This window comes from Castor canadensis, chromosome 9 (genome assembly GCF_047511655.1).
Source record: "Castor canadensis chromosome 9, mCasCan1.hap1v2, whole genome shotgun sequence".
NCBI lineage: Eukaryota > Metazoa > Chordata > Mammalia > Rodentia > Castoridae > Castor > Castor canadensis.
Genome location: NC_133394.1, coordinates 42,110,864 through 42,125,594, shown reverse-complemented (window position 1 = coordinate 42,125,594; position 14,731 = coordinate 42,110,864). Strand labels below are relative to the sequence as shown.

The window sequence follows — 14,731 nt, the reverse complement described above, 5'->3', positions numbered from 1 at the left end:
TCTGTTTAAACTTGTATCTGAGATATTTGCATTTGCTAGTCCACCAAATGTAGATGGCAACATGATCCTGGAAGTGATACCCCCTGTGGGCTCGCTCCAGTCCCCCCTCCTGGCTTTGAAGTCTGTTGGAGCCCTGCCTGCATAAAGAGTCTGATACACAGCCCTTGGAGAGTTTCCCTCTTTTCTTTCCTTGAGTAGGTCAGAGCTGCAGCATTCCACATGGCCTTGCACTCACAGGAACAGATTATCTTGTCAGCTTTGAGCTGGATGTGTTTTTGAGTAATATCCTGGATATCTTTCACCTGACCCCAGTGTTTATTCTGTGCACTGTGCCTCTACGGTAGCGATGATCATTGGCCTTGAGGTATTTGCTCATCCCAGATAGCCAGTTTGATGTAGGGTTCACAGACTCTACATTGGCAACTTATCTAACAGGCCAGCATGGTCCAGGGAGAGGAGTTAGTATAGACTCGTTGACTTGATTCAGAGGAAGCATTGACTTCCAAATATCTTTTGCAGTCTTCCTGCCACATGAAAGGATGGAACATAAATCATGTGAGCAATGACTTTGCTTCTGTAACTGACTTTCGACTCTTGGTTAATGCTAGGCAGATGGCATGCCCCAGCTCTAGGAGCCTTTACTCTTTGGCTTCATATTTAAGCCTTTGTCTTGAAGACTAGAAAGAAACCACTGCTGCCCATAGGAAATTCCCCAGGTTACAGCATGTTCGAGGCTTCTTTTTGTAGAATATGTATGTGCCACGGGGACAGACACTTCTATCTCATTCATGCACTTTGTGACCTTAGGATTCTAGTATTTTCTTTTCAGTGCCTAGAAAACTCAAGCAGCCCTTGCTTTCCTAGACTGTCTATTAGTCCAGATTTTCTTCTTAACAATTTTAATTATTTTTCTTTCTCTTATTACCTATAAATAAAAGAACTAATATTTCTAAACCTCTAGCATATTCTAGACAAGCAATATTCTGGGCACTTTATACACATAATTTTATTTTGTTCTCAACAAAACATTCTGGTAAAATATTCCTTTACTCTGTGAGAAGACTGAGTCTCAGAGAGGTTAATTGCCAGAGACTGCTCAGTTAGAGGGCTTGTGAAGTTGAAATTCAATTAAACGTGTCTGATTTTAAATCCTTTCAGCTTCTCACTTTATTCCTATCCTTTACAAATTATTAATGTGTTGTAACATGTGTTATAGGCACAGATCTTTGTTGCACAGGCCTTAGGTCAAATCCTAGTCCTTGACACAAACAATTCCATATGTGAAAGCATGACCAAACAATGTCAAATGGCCAGTTTATAAAGCAAGCATGGTACTCTTTTACCCCGACTACATTTTTAATAAGTTATGGTGTATGTAACACACTTCACCAAAGAAATAACATGTACCCATGAGTTTCATACTAACTAAAAGGTGTTTCAAGTTGCTCACATTTGATGAGAAACCATTGTGAGAGAAGAGAGGAGAACACATTGACTATGCTATCAGCACTAATGACACAGACTTTTATCATACTACTTAGGATCCCAGCAAATGATGGCAAATCTCATTGTCACTAAGAGTCACCAGTTTTTTATGGATCTCCTGAAGCAATGCTCTCAAATGTGATTTAAAGACAAAACAAAAAGCCATATTCAATGATAAAATTAATTTAGCAGCTTTACATTTACATCTTCAATTGCTAAATTTTGGGAAACCTGGATATATCACACTAGAATTATGTACGCATATACAGTTGCATGTTTCTCCTGTCGTTTCCCATATTCTTGCACACTGAGATCATTTATAATTTAAAACTTGAAATGCAACTCGAATTAGATGCCACATATCAATTTACTCTATAGGAAGCTGTTCAGCCTTATCCATTTTGACAAAAAGATATTACTACCACAGGAGTCTCTGCTCTGAATAGCTGTAATGGGAACAGTTTTATGATAATGTATGTAATTTGTTTTTATGTGACTATCAGATACTTTTTTCTGTTTTCTTTCTCGGAATGGTAACATATATTAGAATATCGCTCTAAAGAACTCCAAGCAGGCTCTTTGAGCATCTGCCTCACATACCACATTGTATTTGTTAGATTGCTGGGCTGACCACTGTGTTTCTTGACTATGACGTTGTACCTCCTATTTTGAATAACTTCAAAATATATTCATATTGAAATAAGCAAAGAGTTTGATGAGAGTTTACAAATTAACTTCAGGGTTTTTAAAAGGAGCAAAATTTCCTCCTAGTTTTGGCTTTTTTCAGAGCAGATAGGAAATGCAGCATCTCTATCTTTTATCTCAAAAGGAAGTGCTATTCTAATATTCACAGGTCACAGACTCAAGCAAGTCCAATAATTATTGCCAGAAAAGAGTCAAGAGACCTTTTTTAACTGGCTGTTTTATTTGTATCAGTCTATCAAGCCCTATAATTGTGCTTGACTGACAGAGATATGATGTTATTGTTGGTAGCTCGAACCCTCTGAGGTGTGAAATATGACGCTGCTGTCAGCCAGTTCTGTTCCATCCACCTTCAGCAATTGTCACCTCAGTCTGAACCCTAGACTCTTGTTGACAGATGAATGAAGCAGACTCGGCCAAGTTAAGCTTACAGTGCTATTTCTGCCAATGTGGTAGATGAATTAGGAAAAGAACTCTCCCTAGAAATTTTAGAAGAAAAACTCTGACATCTTTACTTCATATTGAAAAAACTATATGATTTTTAATTCAAAAGTAAGTCTTTTCCAGGTATACCTACAACTATAATTGATAGCAGCTGCCCACCTGGTATATATAGAACATTATATACCAGTTCTATATCCACCCCAATAGCCAAGACATTTTTCAGATCCATGGTACAGAGGAAGAACCTGAGGGGTGGGCAAGTCAAGTCATCACGCAAGAGACAGAACTAGAATTTGAACCCAGGTCTATCTCTCTTCAAACCTCCTCTGTCCCCCTGTATTTCTACCAGACAGACAAACATCTTGTAGACAAATAAGGTTTTAATATTACCGCCTTCTTTGTAAGTGTCTTCCTTGTTACATCTTTTCCTGTCCTGTATTGTGGATGGTGGTTCACATAAGCTCATCTTATCTGTTGAAGAACGTCATTGAACACATGTGGTCTTTCATACTACCCATTTCTCAAAACAAACTGAAATATCATCTAATTATTGTCTAAAGAAACAATTCCTGTGAAAGTACAAGCTTGCCTCTTGAGTCAAGAAAACTAGGTAAAATACTGACATGAAATGTCTCATCCCATATTCCTCTAATTGCTTCCTTTTCTCTACCCCTGCTTAATTATTAAAATATTTTTATTCCTTGTTAAACTTAAGGAGTGTTCTTTTAATGTGTAGTAACTGTTATTTTTCCTGTAATAATAGGGTATCATTGTTGATGGAGGTAACAATCCATTTATCTTGTAGGAGGTAGCATCACTACAAAATACTCGAACAGCTAGATAAATTCAGTCACCATAAAAACACCAAATAAACAAACAAGCCCTGGAGTTTTGTGTTTAGAGTATGGTTAGAAGTGGAGTTACAGGGTAATGACAGTAGACTGTCAGAGATAGGTAATTTGGGGATCTTGCACATAGGTTTATCTTCCTAAACAGAAGGTAGAAAAGGAGAATTTATGTATATTTTGAGTGCTTCAGGCTGCCATGTTTGTAGAGAGCAGAGGTTCAGCAAAAGTTTTAGTGTTGTCTCGGCTATTGTTTATGTAGAGTGTAGTGCAGAGGAGGCAGAACTTTGGAATTCTGGAAGTGGTACTAATAATGGCTAAATTTATCTTCAAACAGATAAATCAGGGTGTCAAAGTTTTTTTTAAGGAAGAAATAGATATACAAAAGTATTGACAGTATTTTTCTTTGCAACGTTAATTTTTTTCTTGTTGACTATTTCTGAATACCATCTGTTGTAGGATCAGCACAGAGATGCTACTGGCTTACCACCATAGAAATTTCTTCCTCCTATGTGGTGTAAGTCACTGCTTCTCACAGGGACCCAAATGAATGAAGACTCTGCCATCCTTAACATGTGTTCCACGGTTCTCCTGTGCCTGAAAATACAGCCATTAGACAAGTAAGGAAAGAGAGCAGAGGGGAAGGTGGGGTGGAATAGAAGCATAGGATTTTTCAGATTACATCACTTATGACCCCAAACTTGACCAGAACAAGTCAGATGTTCACACCTAACTGAAGGTAGTAGAGAAAGGTAGTGGGGCTCAGAACAATAGGCGGACAAGTTGGGGGATTGAAGTAAGATGAAGCTGAAGGAATGCTCCTTTTTAAAAAATAAAAAGCAAACCAGGTAATGCAAGGCAGACAGGTTTTTGTTTTTGTTTTTGTTTTTGTTTTCACTGCAAGAGCTAGAATCCAGGACCTCACACATGTTACCACGTCCTCTACCAGGAAGCTACCTGCCCAGCTGCATTCAGAATTTCTAAAAAGACACCTTAAAAGGAGCCTCATTTTAAAATTCTTTATTGTTGGTTGACAGTTGGACACCTGCCTACCATTTGAATAGCCAATCTACTAACAAATGAAGTGTCAGGTCACCCTTTCCTGTTTTACTTTCTTGTCGCCAAATACTTAATCACATTGCTGAATTCCTATCACTGTTTGCCTACATAGACCTGTAAATATCTTATGGGACAAATTAGGGAAGTAATTATGTGATCCTGAGGATTCATCAAGCAATAGCTATCCATATTCAAGAAAGCCACTGTAAATTAAAGAGCTCTTCCAAAGCAGGTTAGGTACATTTTGGATGCTATTTTTGAACAAGGTAAATGAGGGCTTTGAGTGATTATTGTTTCCTCATGAATGGCTAAGCATTTAATAGCTGCTGCATGTGACCACAGAGAAGGTTTCAGTGTCCTCATTCTTCTAAATTAGCTACTTAAAAATACTGTGATTTCTCTTATATAAAACATGGCTCCTGGTTAATTTCTCTTTGGGTTGGTACTGTGAAGCTCTCCTGTAATTGGCCTGAGTTTTCCAAATTCTCTATTGACTGAACTGGGTTGTGGACCATAATATAGACAGAATCCCTTCTTTTACTATTAAATAAACTTTAGTTTTCTCTTTAGTAGATATATTTTTTTTTTAATGAAGGCATGGAATCTAAAGTGCTCCAGGTTACGTAAATATTCTGGTTTCTAAAAAAATTATTGATATTTTAATGAACTTTTTATTTTCACAAGTCCTCCTGCTTAGGCTTGTTTTGTACTTGCCAATTAATGTCATCAGCTTCAATGATAAACACATCTCCAACTTTTATTTCTCCATAATTTATATTAAAAATTATTTCTATATGGTCAAGAAGGTGAACAAAGGGTAGAATATAGAAAGCAAGAAAGCCCAAAGGATTGTTAATAGTGAGTTAGTAACAGTTATTTAAAAGATAGTGCCTGTTCATTACTGATTCATTCTTCAAGTTTATACTAAGCATCTAATATATACCCAGCCCCCTGCTGGATGGTGGGAATAACACATGTCCTTGTCTTCAAGGACCTTAGAATCTAGTGGAGAACAAAACAATACAGCAATATGAATTTATAAACAAGAGGAACAGGATGCACAGAATATGTCAATGTGCAATGCAGAGAAGTAGAAGAGAAAATAAAACAGATTTGGGTGTGAGGGGATCGGGGATGCCTCTGGATCTAAGATGATAGGTCAAGGTAAAAAATCAAAATAGTGTGAGCCATTGAAGAGGGTCACATTTTCAACAGCTTTGAGGTACAGAAAAGTATGACATTTGTGGAGACTATTTACTAATTGAGACTGGAGTCCAAGGAAGAGATTAAGAAGTAGAGTAAGAACAGACTGGAATAAAATGAGGCTATGAACAACCTTGTGGCCATGCTAAGTCATTCTCTTAAAAGTATCTTTGAAGGACAGAAGCAGGGGGTGGCATGGCCTAGGAACCAGGGGAAAAGAACTCTTGCTAAAGCCCAGGGAAGATGCAAATGGAATGAAGGCACTGTTGCTGTTATTTGGGTGAGAAATGGAATGGCATGGAAGAATGGTAGCAGAGGAGATGTACTGAATGAGGCAGAGTCAAGTGGCCTTAATGAGGTAAAAATGGTAACATGTGTGAACTAGATAGAGTAGTGAAGAGGAGAGAGAGGCAAGGGTGGCCCTCAGGCATCGCTGTAGAGGACATAGTACACCACTGGGGCACAGAACAGAAAAAGGGCAGGGGATTGTGTTAGTCACACTGTTAACTGTGGCAAATTCCTGACAGAGGCAACTTAAAGGGAGAAATTCTTTCTTTTAATTCATGGTTTCAATCCAGCCTGGCAGGGAGGGCATGGCAGAGCAGCTCACATCATAGTGTCCAGGAAGTGTGTGTGTAGAGAGAAAATATGGATGAATGAATGAATGAATGAATGAACAAAGGGTCATGCTAGTGGACTTTCTCCTTTTTCACCTCTTATTCCATTTTGCTCCTCAGCCTATATAGGATGGTACTGCTCACATTAAGAGCAGGTCTTTTTCCCCAACTCCTTTAGCTAATCGTCCCTAGGAATGTCTTCTCAGATATGCCCAGAGGTGTGCATCATTAATCTTCTAGTCACTTCTCAAAGCAATCAAGTTGAGAATAAAGATTAACCATCACAGGGATGATGCAGTGGGCTTTATCTGAGGAAAGGTACCAGGGTGGTTTTAGAGGCTTTATAGAGTGGACATAAAGAATGTTCCAGTGGAAGAAGTGTTAAGGGTGATTCTCCAGTGAGGACAGGAGTAGAAAGTCAAGAAAATATATTGAGTTTGAATGATTGGTAAGATATCTGAGTAGAGATATTTGCCAACTTTCAGAGATACCAAACTCTCGTCATTGTGACCCCAAATGATCATTTACTTGTGGCTTTATTCTCTTACACTGTATTGCTAGCATAGTTAGAGTAAAGGTGCTCCTACAAAATGACAGATAAGATTAAAAAATGGATTCAATGGGTTTACAGAAAGGCCTTGGTGATTATATCAGTCAGGATTCTCCAGAGGAAAAGAATAGTAGGAAACTGAAATATGTAGAGAGATTTATTTTATGGAATCTGCTCACATAATTGTGGGGGTTGGGAAGTTCAGAATCTATAGCAGGAAGACTGGTGGTAACTCAGGCAGGATTTCTATGTGGAATCTTGAGGTAGAGTTTCTTCTCCAGTAAACCTGCTTTTTTTCTCTTAAGGCCTTCAGGTGACTGGATGAATCTTACCCTCAGTATTTAGGGTGATCTGCTTTACTTAACTGTGTGTTAGTCACATCTACTCAATGTCTTCATAACAACATCTACTAATGTTTGGCCAGGTGACTGGGCATCTAGCCTAGTCAACCTGACAAAATTAACCATCACTCTAACTGATGTTTTCTCATAAACACCTTTCCAAACTCTGCTTCTTTAGTTCCCTATTGAATGTGCACAGGTGAGCACTCAAGTTTGTCCTGTATTGTTCTCGTCTTCCCTGTCTATAAATCCTTCCTCCTCCTTTCTTTGGTTCTTTTTTTGTGTCAGTGGTCAGATTCAATGCATATAACCTTGTAACTTGGGCAGTGAGGTATAAATATACGTATGTGTGACTTGACAACCACTTGTGGCTAAAAATCCATTTGATCAGAAGTTAGACACCAAAAGCCCTTTCATATTCATCACTTGATTCCACCACCCTATGAAGTAGGCTGGGGTGAGGGTATTGCCTTACTTTGCTCATAGCTGTTAGCGGGGCTCAGAGAAGGGAGTGACAGACTTATAGCACATGGCTCCTGAGTGGCACATGGACTGCACTGAGCTCTGGAATGCTTATTTTTTATCTTTTTTTTTGTTGCAGCAAATAAATGCAGATGCATGCAGTGTTTAGAGAATGACTACAAGATGGTCTCTCCTGCTTGACACATTTCAGGATGAAATATTCCAGGACAACTTGCCCTTGGAACCTACATTTAAGAAAGAGCGGCAGGTGATAGCATTTCTGGTGCACAAAGCCCACCTCAGGATGGGGGGCAAAAGGGCAGTACTAGAACAGCAGGGGCTGGCCAGGGCCTGAGCGTCAGTCAGGAGGTCCGTCCGAGGGAGGCAGCCTGGGCTCCACACCAAGCCAGAGAGGCCAGGGGCTGCCTTTCCTAATGATGGCCCCACCGTGTTCTCTTTTTCCCCTAGTTCTGGCCTCATCCCATCTCCTAGTGCTCTATGGGTAAAGAGGAAAGTGTAGACAGGCAAATGAAGGCATTCACGTGAAGTGACTGGATCATACTACTTCCTTGTATGAATATACAAATGAAATCCATATTCGAGTAGCTAACACACAGATCAAGAGGGGAAGGTTTGGCAGGCCTTGTAGAAACCCAATCTGGAAACTACAAATTTAAAAACAATTATTTTAAATTTCATATCACAAACTTCCTTTCAGAGGCTTCCGTTAGCTACGTCTTTGTTAGGATATTCTTCTGGGAGTGGAAAATACAAGCATTCCAGAGCTCTGTGCTGCCCAAGCCTGTGGATTTTATAGGACACATGAAAGCATACTTTAGTCCTGTACTGCAGACACGGTCTTTTATTCTGATATATAATTTCATTCAACAGTAGTAGACATACATACTGGGTCTCTTGATTCGCAGTTTTGGGAACGATTTCAACTTGCTCCCTTCCAGAGAGCATTATTAACAAGCAATTGGCATACAGTTTCAGACTTTTTTCACAGGTGAGAGGGACAGCTGAAAGAGTGGATTAGAGAGTTCTCTGCAGGCACCCCAGATAATTTATCGCCCTTCTGTGGTAATAGCTGAATGTATATATCTTTCACCATATGCAGCCTTCCATTTAGAGCGCTAATCAATGGTAAAGAATAAGAACTGTTTTTTAAAAACCATTCCTTGGAGTGGAACTAATCAGCTTGTGGGTTCCTTTTAGATAGTCTGACCATTACCCAATATGCCCTATGTACATCCTTGGGCAGGAAATGACCTAAACTTCCACTTCCAGTTGGGTGCTTTATTTATCCAGCCGCCCCCCTCCCCCTCCACCCAACCCTCTACTTTGCATATTAAAGTTAAGCCTCTAATCATTGACTCTCGCCATGTCTGGTGAATTGATCTGAAGTTGCCATTGCATAAAACTTACTTTGTACATTCTATGGCATGAGTTGAAAAGAAACTGTTTTAGAATTCTTATATTGTTTACTAATTTGAAAGTCTTGTGAAAGATGAGGATTTAGTCCCTTGCCTGACTAGATCCCCTGGGTTTTATTTGTAAGAATGTTATTTTCCCATAACCATTAGCTTTCTTGTGTAGAGAGGAGATGACTCTCTTTTTAAAACTTTAGTTTGATGCCATTAATAGAGTTTAGAAGAGGGTTTGAAGATTACAAACAAGCTGATGGCAGTTTCAGATCACAGGAACATTTTGAACAAAATGAAAAATTGCTTGACCTTGTATTAAGTATCATAATTTATAGGAAGCTCACTATAGAAATTGTATATTTCTTATAATAGGAAGTTTCCCATGTGCAGATATTTAATAAAAAACAAGACAAATGAACTTGGACTGGGAAACCAACTTTTATTTATTATTATGAGAGGGTAACTTTTTATTTTGTCATTAAAAAGCATCCTTAAAGAGCACATCCCTATTTCCAGAAGTTCTGATACTTTCTAGAACCTAAAGAAGTTATTATAGTTTCTAGAAATTTCAATAAAGCATATAGATACTAAAGTACCTAGATCATTTTATAGGACTCTGTTCTATTAAAAATAAGTTAAGTAGGAAGTTTTCACTCATGTAAATTGTTACTAGAAATGGACCTGCCTTATCTCTGTATGGGAACTGTCTGTTGTTCTGCATCTGATTATCAAGATGCAGGTTACCACAGGACTTTCAGTGATTTATAACACACTTTATTACAACATCAGTAAATTAGGCTTCATGGACTATACAAGCATTCCTTTTGGGAAGAGTTTGGTAACAGTCAAGAGGATGATTTACATTAGACTTTTTCCAGTTTGAGGACTGAAAGTAAGCATCATTTCAGGTGCAGTGTTTTCTTGCTACATCCTGCTTTTGTTGGCTTACAGCAACTATGAAAGGTGGCATACTATTAAAACCAATGTGATAAATCTCCTAGAAAAGAACACCTCGTTTGTTAATTGTTCTCACTTTGCTTCATACTGTGTTGCTTGGCTTTGAAATACCTTAGGATACCAAGAATGGTATTGTCAATGATAGACCTTCAGACTTCTTACCTTTAAATGATAGCCAAAGCTATTTAGATGTTTGATTTCATCCATCGAGGTTACCATATGAATATAATAATATGCATGTGTGTGCTTATATAAAACTTCGGCTCCTTCTCTAAACATATGTGCACAGACACATGGTATTGTATAAATAGTACTCCATTATATATGTATTACAGTATATACACTGGTATAACATGGAAGCCCCATAGTGGAGTATTAAGTTTTAATATTTGACATGTATAAACTTTTAATTTACTTTTAACAAATTTAAAAATATTGCATCTGTAGCAGTTGATCAACTGCTATTTCTTCAATCACAATACCTGGGAGCTCAAACTTTCCTGCTAAGTAGAAAAGAGAATTTTTAAAAGAATCTTTTCCTTAGAGTTTATCTTCAAACAATGGAACATCTCGATACATAAAACACTGACCATACAGAATATTAATAGATAGGAACCTTATTGGTTAAGTCCAAGTTATCTCCTCATTTTTCAAGTTAATGAGCTGAAAGTCCAGGTCAAATGCGGATTTGAAAAGGGACATTGTCACACCTACACAGAATCACTCTCCATGATGTAAAGGACCCAGTGAACAATGGCATACAGTACATTGCTTCTAAATTAATTAATTTAGAAAAGGGTATCTTTTAAAATGCTCCATATATTAGACAGTTCAGTTTATTAAAGTCTTCATGCCACATCTGTTGCAATGATTCATTTCTTGCTGAACTATAGCCAACAAATTTTCCAGAAATGACTCTTTACTGCCGATTGTGTTCTCATCATCATGGCACAAACTATATCACTTATATTTTGTCAAGTCACACTCACGATCCATTAGGCTATACATTCTCGTTCTGCATTTGAAGAATTCAAGAAATGAGAACTTGTAGGTAAAATAATGGAGGGATGAACCAGCCCAGGGTACATTGTATGCAAATATGGAAGTGTCACAGTGAAACCTATTATATACTGATAAAACTGTTTAGAAAAAGATGTTTTTCAGGTTTCAATTAGCCCTAAACTATTGCATTTGTGTTTTTTAGATACTTGCATCATTAAGGAATAAAATATCCCTGTGAAGGGATTTCATTCCTATCCCTCAAGTAATATTATCATTTAATTACTTGATTATCCCTTAATTACTTGAGTTAAAGCTCAAAATTTTGTTAATTGCTTGATTTAAATGACAATAAGAGTTGAGAGAAAGTTTGGGAATTTACTATTGAATTGAGCTAAAATATTGAATAATGGCTGGGGGCCTGGCTCAAGTGGTAAAGTGCTTATTTAGCAAGACTTTGAGTTCAAACCCCAGTAATTACCACAAAAAAAAAAAAAGAGAGAGAGAGAGAATAATTTGGTATTATTTAGTAACTTTGTTTTTATTGCTCTCTTTAGACTCAAATATCATTTAGACAAGGTTAATGTTCGTACAAGTGTAAGAATCTAAATTTACTATTCTGTTACAACAGAGTGGATGATGTGTGCATTCGATGTGAAGGATATTGATGTAAAAATAATTTTTTTTAAACTGAGTTTAGAAAAAAACATTCTACAGCATTGCTAAATGGGTCTAACATTTCTCACTATTCTTTATTTACCTGGAGCTCTTCATGAATGGGAAATATTGAAAAGAATTGAGAAATCTTGACATTTCTTGACCAGTAAACCTGCAGGTTAAAATTCCATTCTCTACAATCACAAAGGAAAGAGATTCCAAATTTATCGTTTCCTTAAAATTTTTGAAAAATCCGAATCATAGTTTGGTTCATTGCTTGACCTCTGTCTTCTTATTGGGACTCACTGTTCCTGCCTGCCTTCGCAATGTGACTGTACAAACAAGGGACCTGGATTCCGTTTTACTGGAGCTGGTTCACATGGGAATATACACAGGAGCGAAAGGAGCCGGGAACCTTACCACACCTGCTCTCTGACATCGGTGAAAAATCCTCCCTCTGTTTAATGGCAGAACCAGGTCCCTCGACTGACTTTGTAAATAAGGGTAGTACTTCATAGCTCTCATGGCCTAGCCCATGCTTCCTGCACCAATGCATTCTTTGAGTGTGCGGCGGGTATGTATGAGTCCATGTGTTGCGTGTGAACTGCAAACTTTTCTCTGATCTCTCTTTTCAGTGAAAAAAAAAAAAGAGGCTGAGGTTTGCAGTTTTTCAAAAGCTTAGAAAAGATTGCTTTAGCAGACTTTGTTTCTGAAGGTTTATACTGCCTTTCTATCCTTTAAGAACCTGGTGGGGTAGCCTGATTTACTTCACGCCTGCCAATTATTGATAGAAATGTCTATTTCCTTTCATTTGTATAATTTCAGGGCTGGCCAGTCAGCCATACCCCAGGCGGGACATGGGGCCCATTCATGCTTGGGGTCGTTCGCTTCATTCTCTCTCCAGTAGACTAGGCACATGGTGGGGCTACAGCCCCAGCCTGTGGAACGCCTTCTTTTATTCTCAAAGAACCTGCAGAGCCCATCAATAGAGGTAATTTAGGCAATGGCTCTAAAAATTCTAACCTCCATTCCCTGTCTCCACTAAGAACATTTGTGTTATAGAAGAAGAGAGATGTATTCACGACATTCTCGCTGATAACATTACAGTATCTGACTTAGTCTCAGCATTTCTAATTGTGTAATGTTCTCTGTTAAGACAAATTAAGGTGCCTTATCAGTTGATTTCTTTTTAATCGAGAAATGAGGACTTTAATTAGTTTTCACAATTTGATCCTTTGTCACAAGACTTTCCAATACTTTGAGAGTAAAGTCTTAGAATTTGGGGAAAAAAAAAATGTGTCAACCAATCTGTGTTGTGTATGATAGTGATTTTCCTGTTGAAAGATCCAGGCCTTTTTTGTGGGTCCTTAATAAATTTTGACTGAATAAAAATCCATACAAGGGTGAATTTTTTAAAAAGTCAGATGTTTGTGGTAAGCCCTCCACTGTTCGAGTGTGTGGTCTGGCATTATTGTTAAAAGTGTGACCTCTGGAATCTGACAGACCTGAGTGCATAGCTCAGTATTTCCGTTTATTACTTGTGTGATCTTAGGCAAGTCATTCATAATCTCTGTCAGTTTCCACATCTGAGAAACAGGGCGCATAATGGCACCTACTGATGCCCATAAAAGCAAAAATACAGCCCCATAAATGTTAAATGTTCAAGGAGCATGTAGCTTGGTAGGAGAGATGTTACCAATACCTGTAATTTCAGGTATAATGAAATTACATAAAAGAATAAATATTCAACAGCAGTATTATGAAAAACAGGTCTGCTAAGGGGAGATCACATACAAGAGAGGAGGGTACAAGAAGGAAGTTAAGAAAGTGAATATGGTTGTTGTACTCTCTATACAAGAATGAATATAAAATTTTAAAAATGGTTGAAACCACCATAAGAAAGGGACTGTGGAAGGGTGAAGAAAAATAGAGGAGACGAACCAATTGGGGTTAAATTACATATATACATGGAAATGTCAAAAGGAAACTCCCTGTGTAAACAAGAAAAAAAATGTCATTTTTTTTCTTCTTTTTCTTACACAAAATCAGAGAACAGGAGAGTGGAACAGGTCCTGCCTGGGGGAGACTGGTACCAGTGGCAGGAGGGAGGAGGTAGAGAAAGGGTATAGGAAGGTGAATATGGTGTAAGTACTGTGTACACATGTATGTAAATGGAAAGATGATATCTGTTGAAACTATTCCAGGAGGGGGGAGAAGGGGAGTAAAGGAGAGTGGTGGAAGGGGTGAATTCAAGCATGACATATTTGATTTACTGTAAGAACTTTTATAAATGTCACAATCTACCCCCACCGGGTACAACAATAAAAGAATGAATACTCAAAAGAAATAAAATTTTCTGCTGTAGTGAAGGAAGTGCAGCTTTCTGAAAGAGGTGTGAGGCCTTAGCATGGATGGGTGTTCACAGACAGGATGAGTAGGAGTTCCAGCTGGGCTGTAGGACAGCAGCATCAAGGATGTGCCAGGGGTCAAGAGCCAGGTCAGGAGTCTGTAATGACTGGTAGAAGGTCACAGGGCTGAGAGCCTCCCTATGGGCTCGGCTAACTGTGCTTCGATCACAAAATGAGATGTGGTTACCTTTGGTGGAGTAAAAATGAAGTTTTAAGCTTTGGTCAGTCCGTCCTCCTGGAGCTGTTCAAGAGCCCTAAGTATGTCATTCGTCCCCTATGCTCCCATCACACTCCACTGACACAGCCGCTGTACTCCTGGAAATTTTATTACTAGGTCGCGATTGGGTCTTGCTACAGTAGAAATGGGTCATTCTCTGGTAGGTCACCAGGAACAATGTCCAAAGGCAATATCTAAGAATTATAAGGACATTCAGAATAGGTTAAGCTGGAAATTACAAATTTGCACAATTATATGTACAATAATTAAGTCCTTATTGAATAAATAAAAGTAATAGTTGTCATTTTTATTATATTATGTTGCTGAGATTAAACATGACATAACTAAAATAATTTGA

At 38.2% G+C, this 14,731-nt stretch overlaps 1 protein-coding gene across 1 annotated transcript in view; it reads left to right on the top strand.

The window, feature by feature from the left end:
• The window catches only part of Col25a1 (collagen type XXV alpha 1 chain), a 442,122-nt gene that overhangs the window by 238,564 nt on the left and 188,827 nt on the right, over positions 1 to 14,731 (top strand). The window lies entirely within an intron of this gene.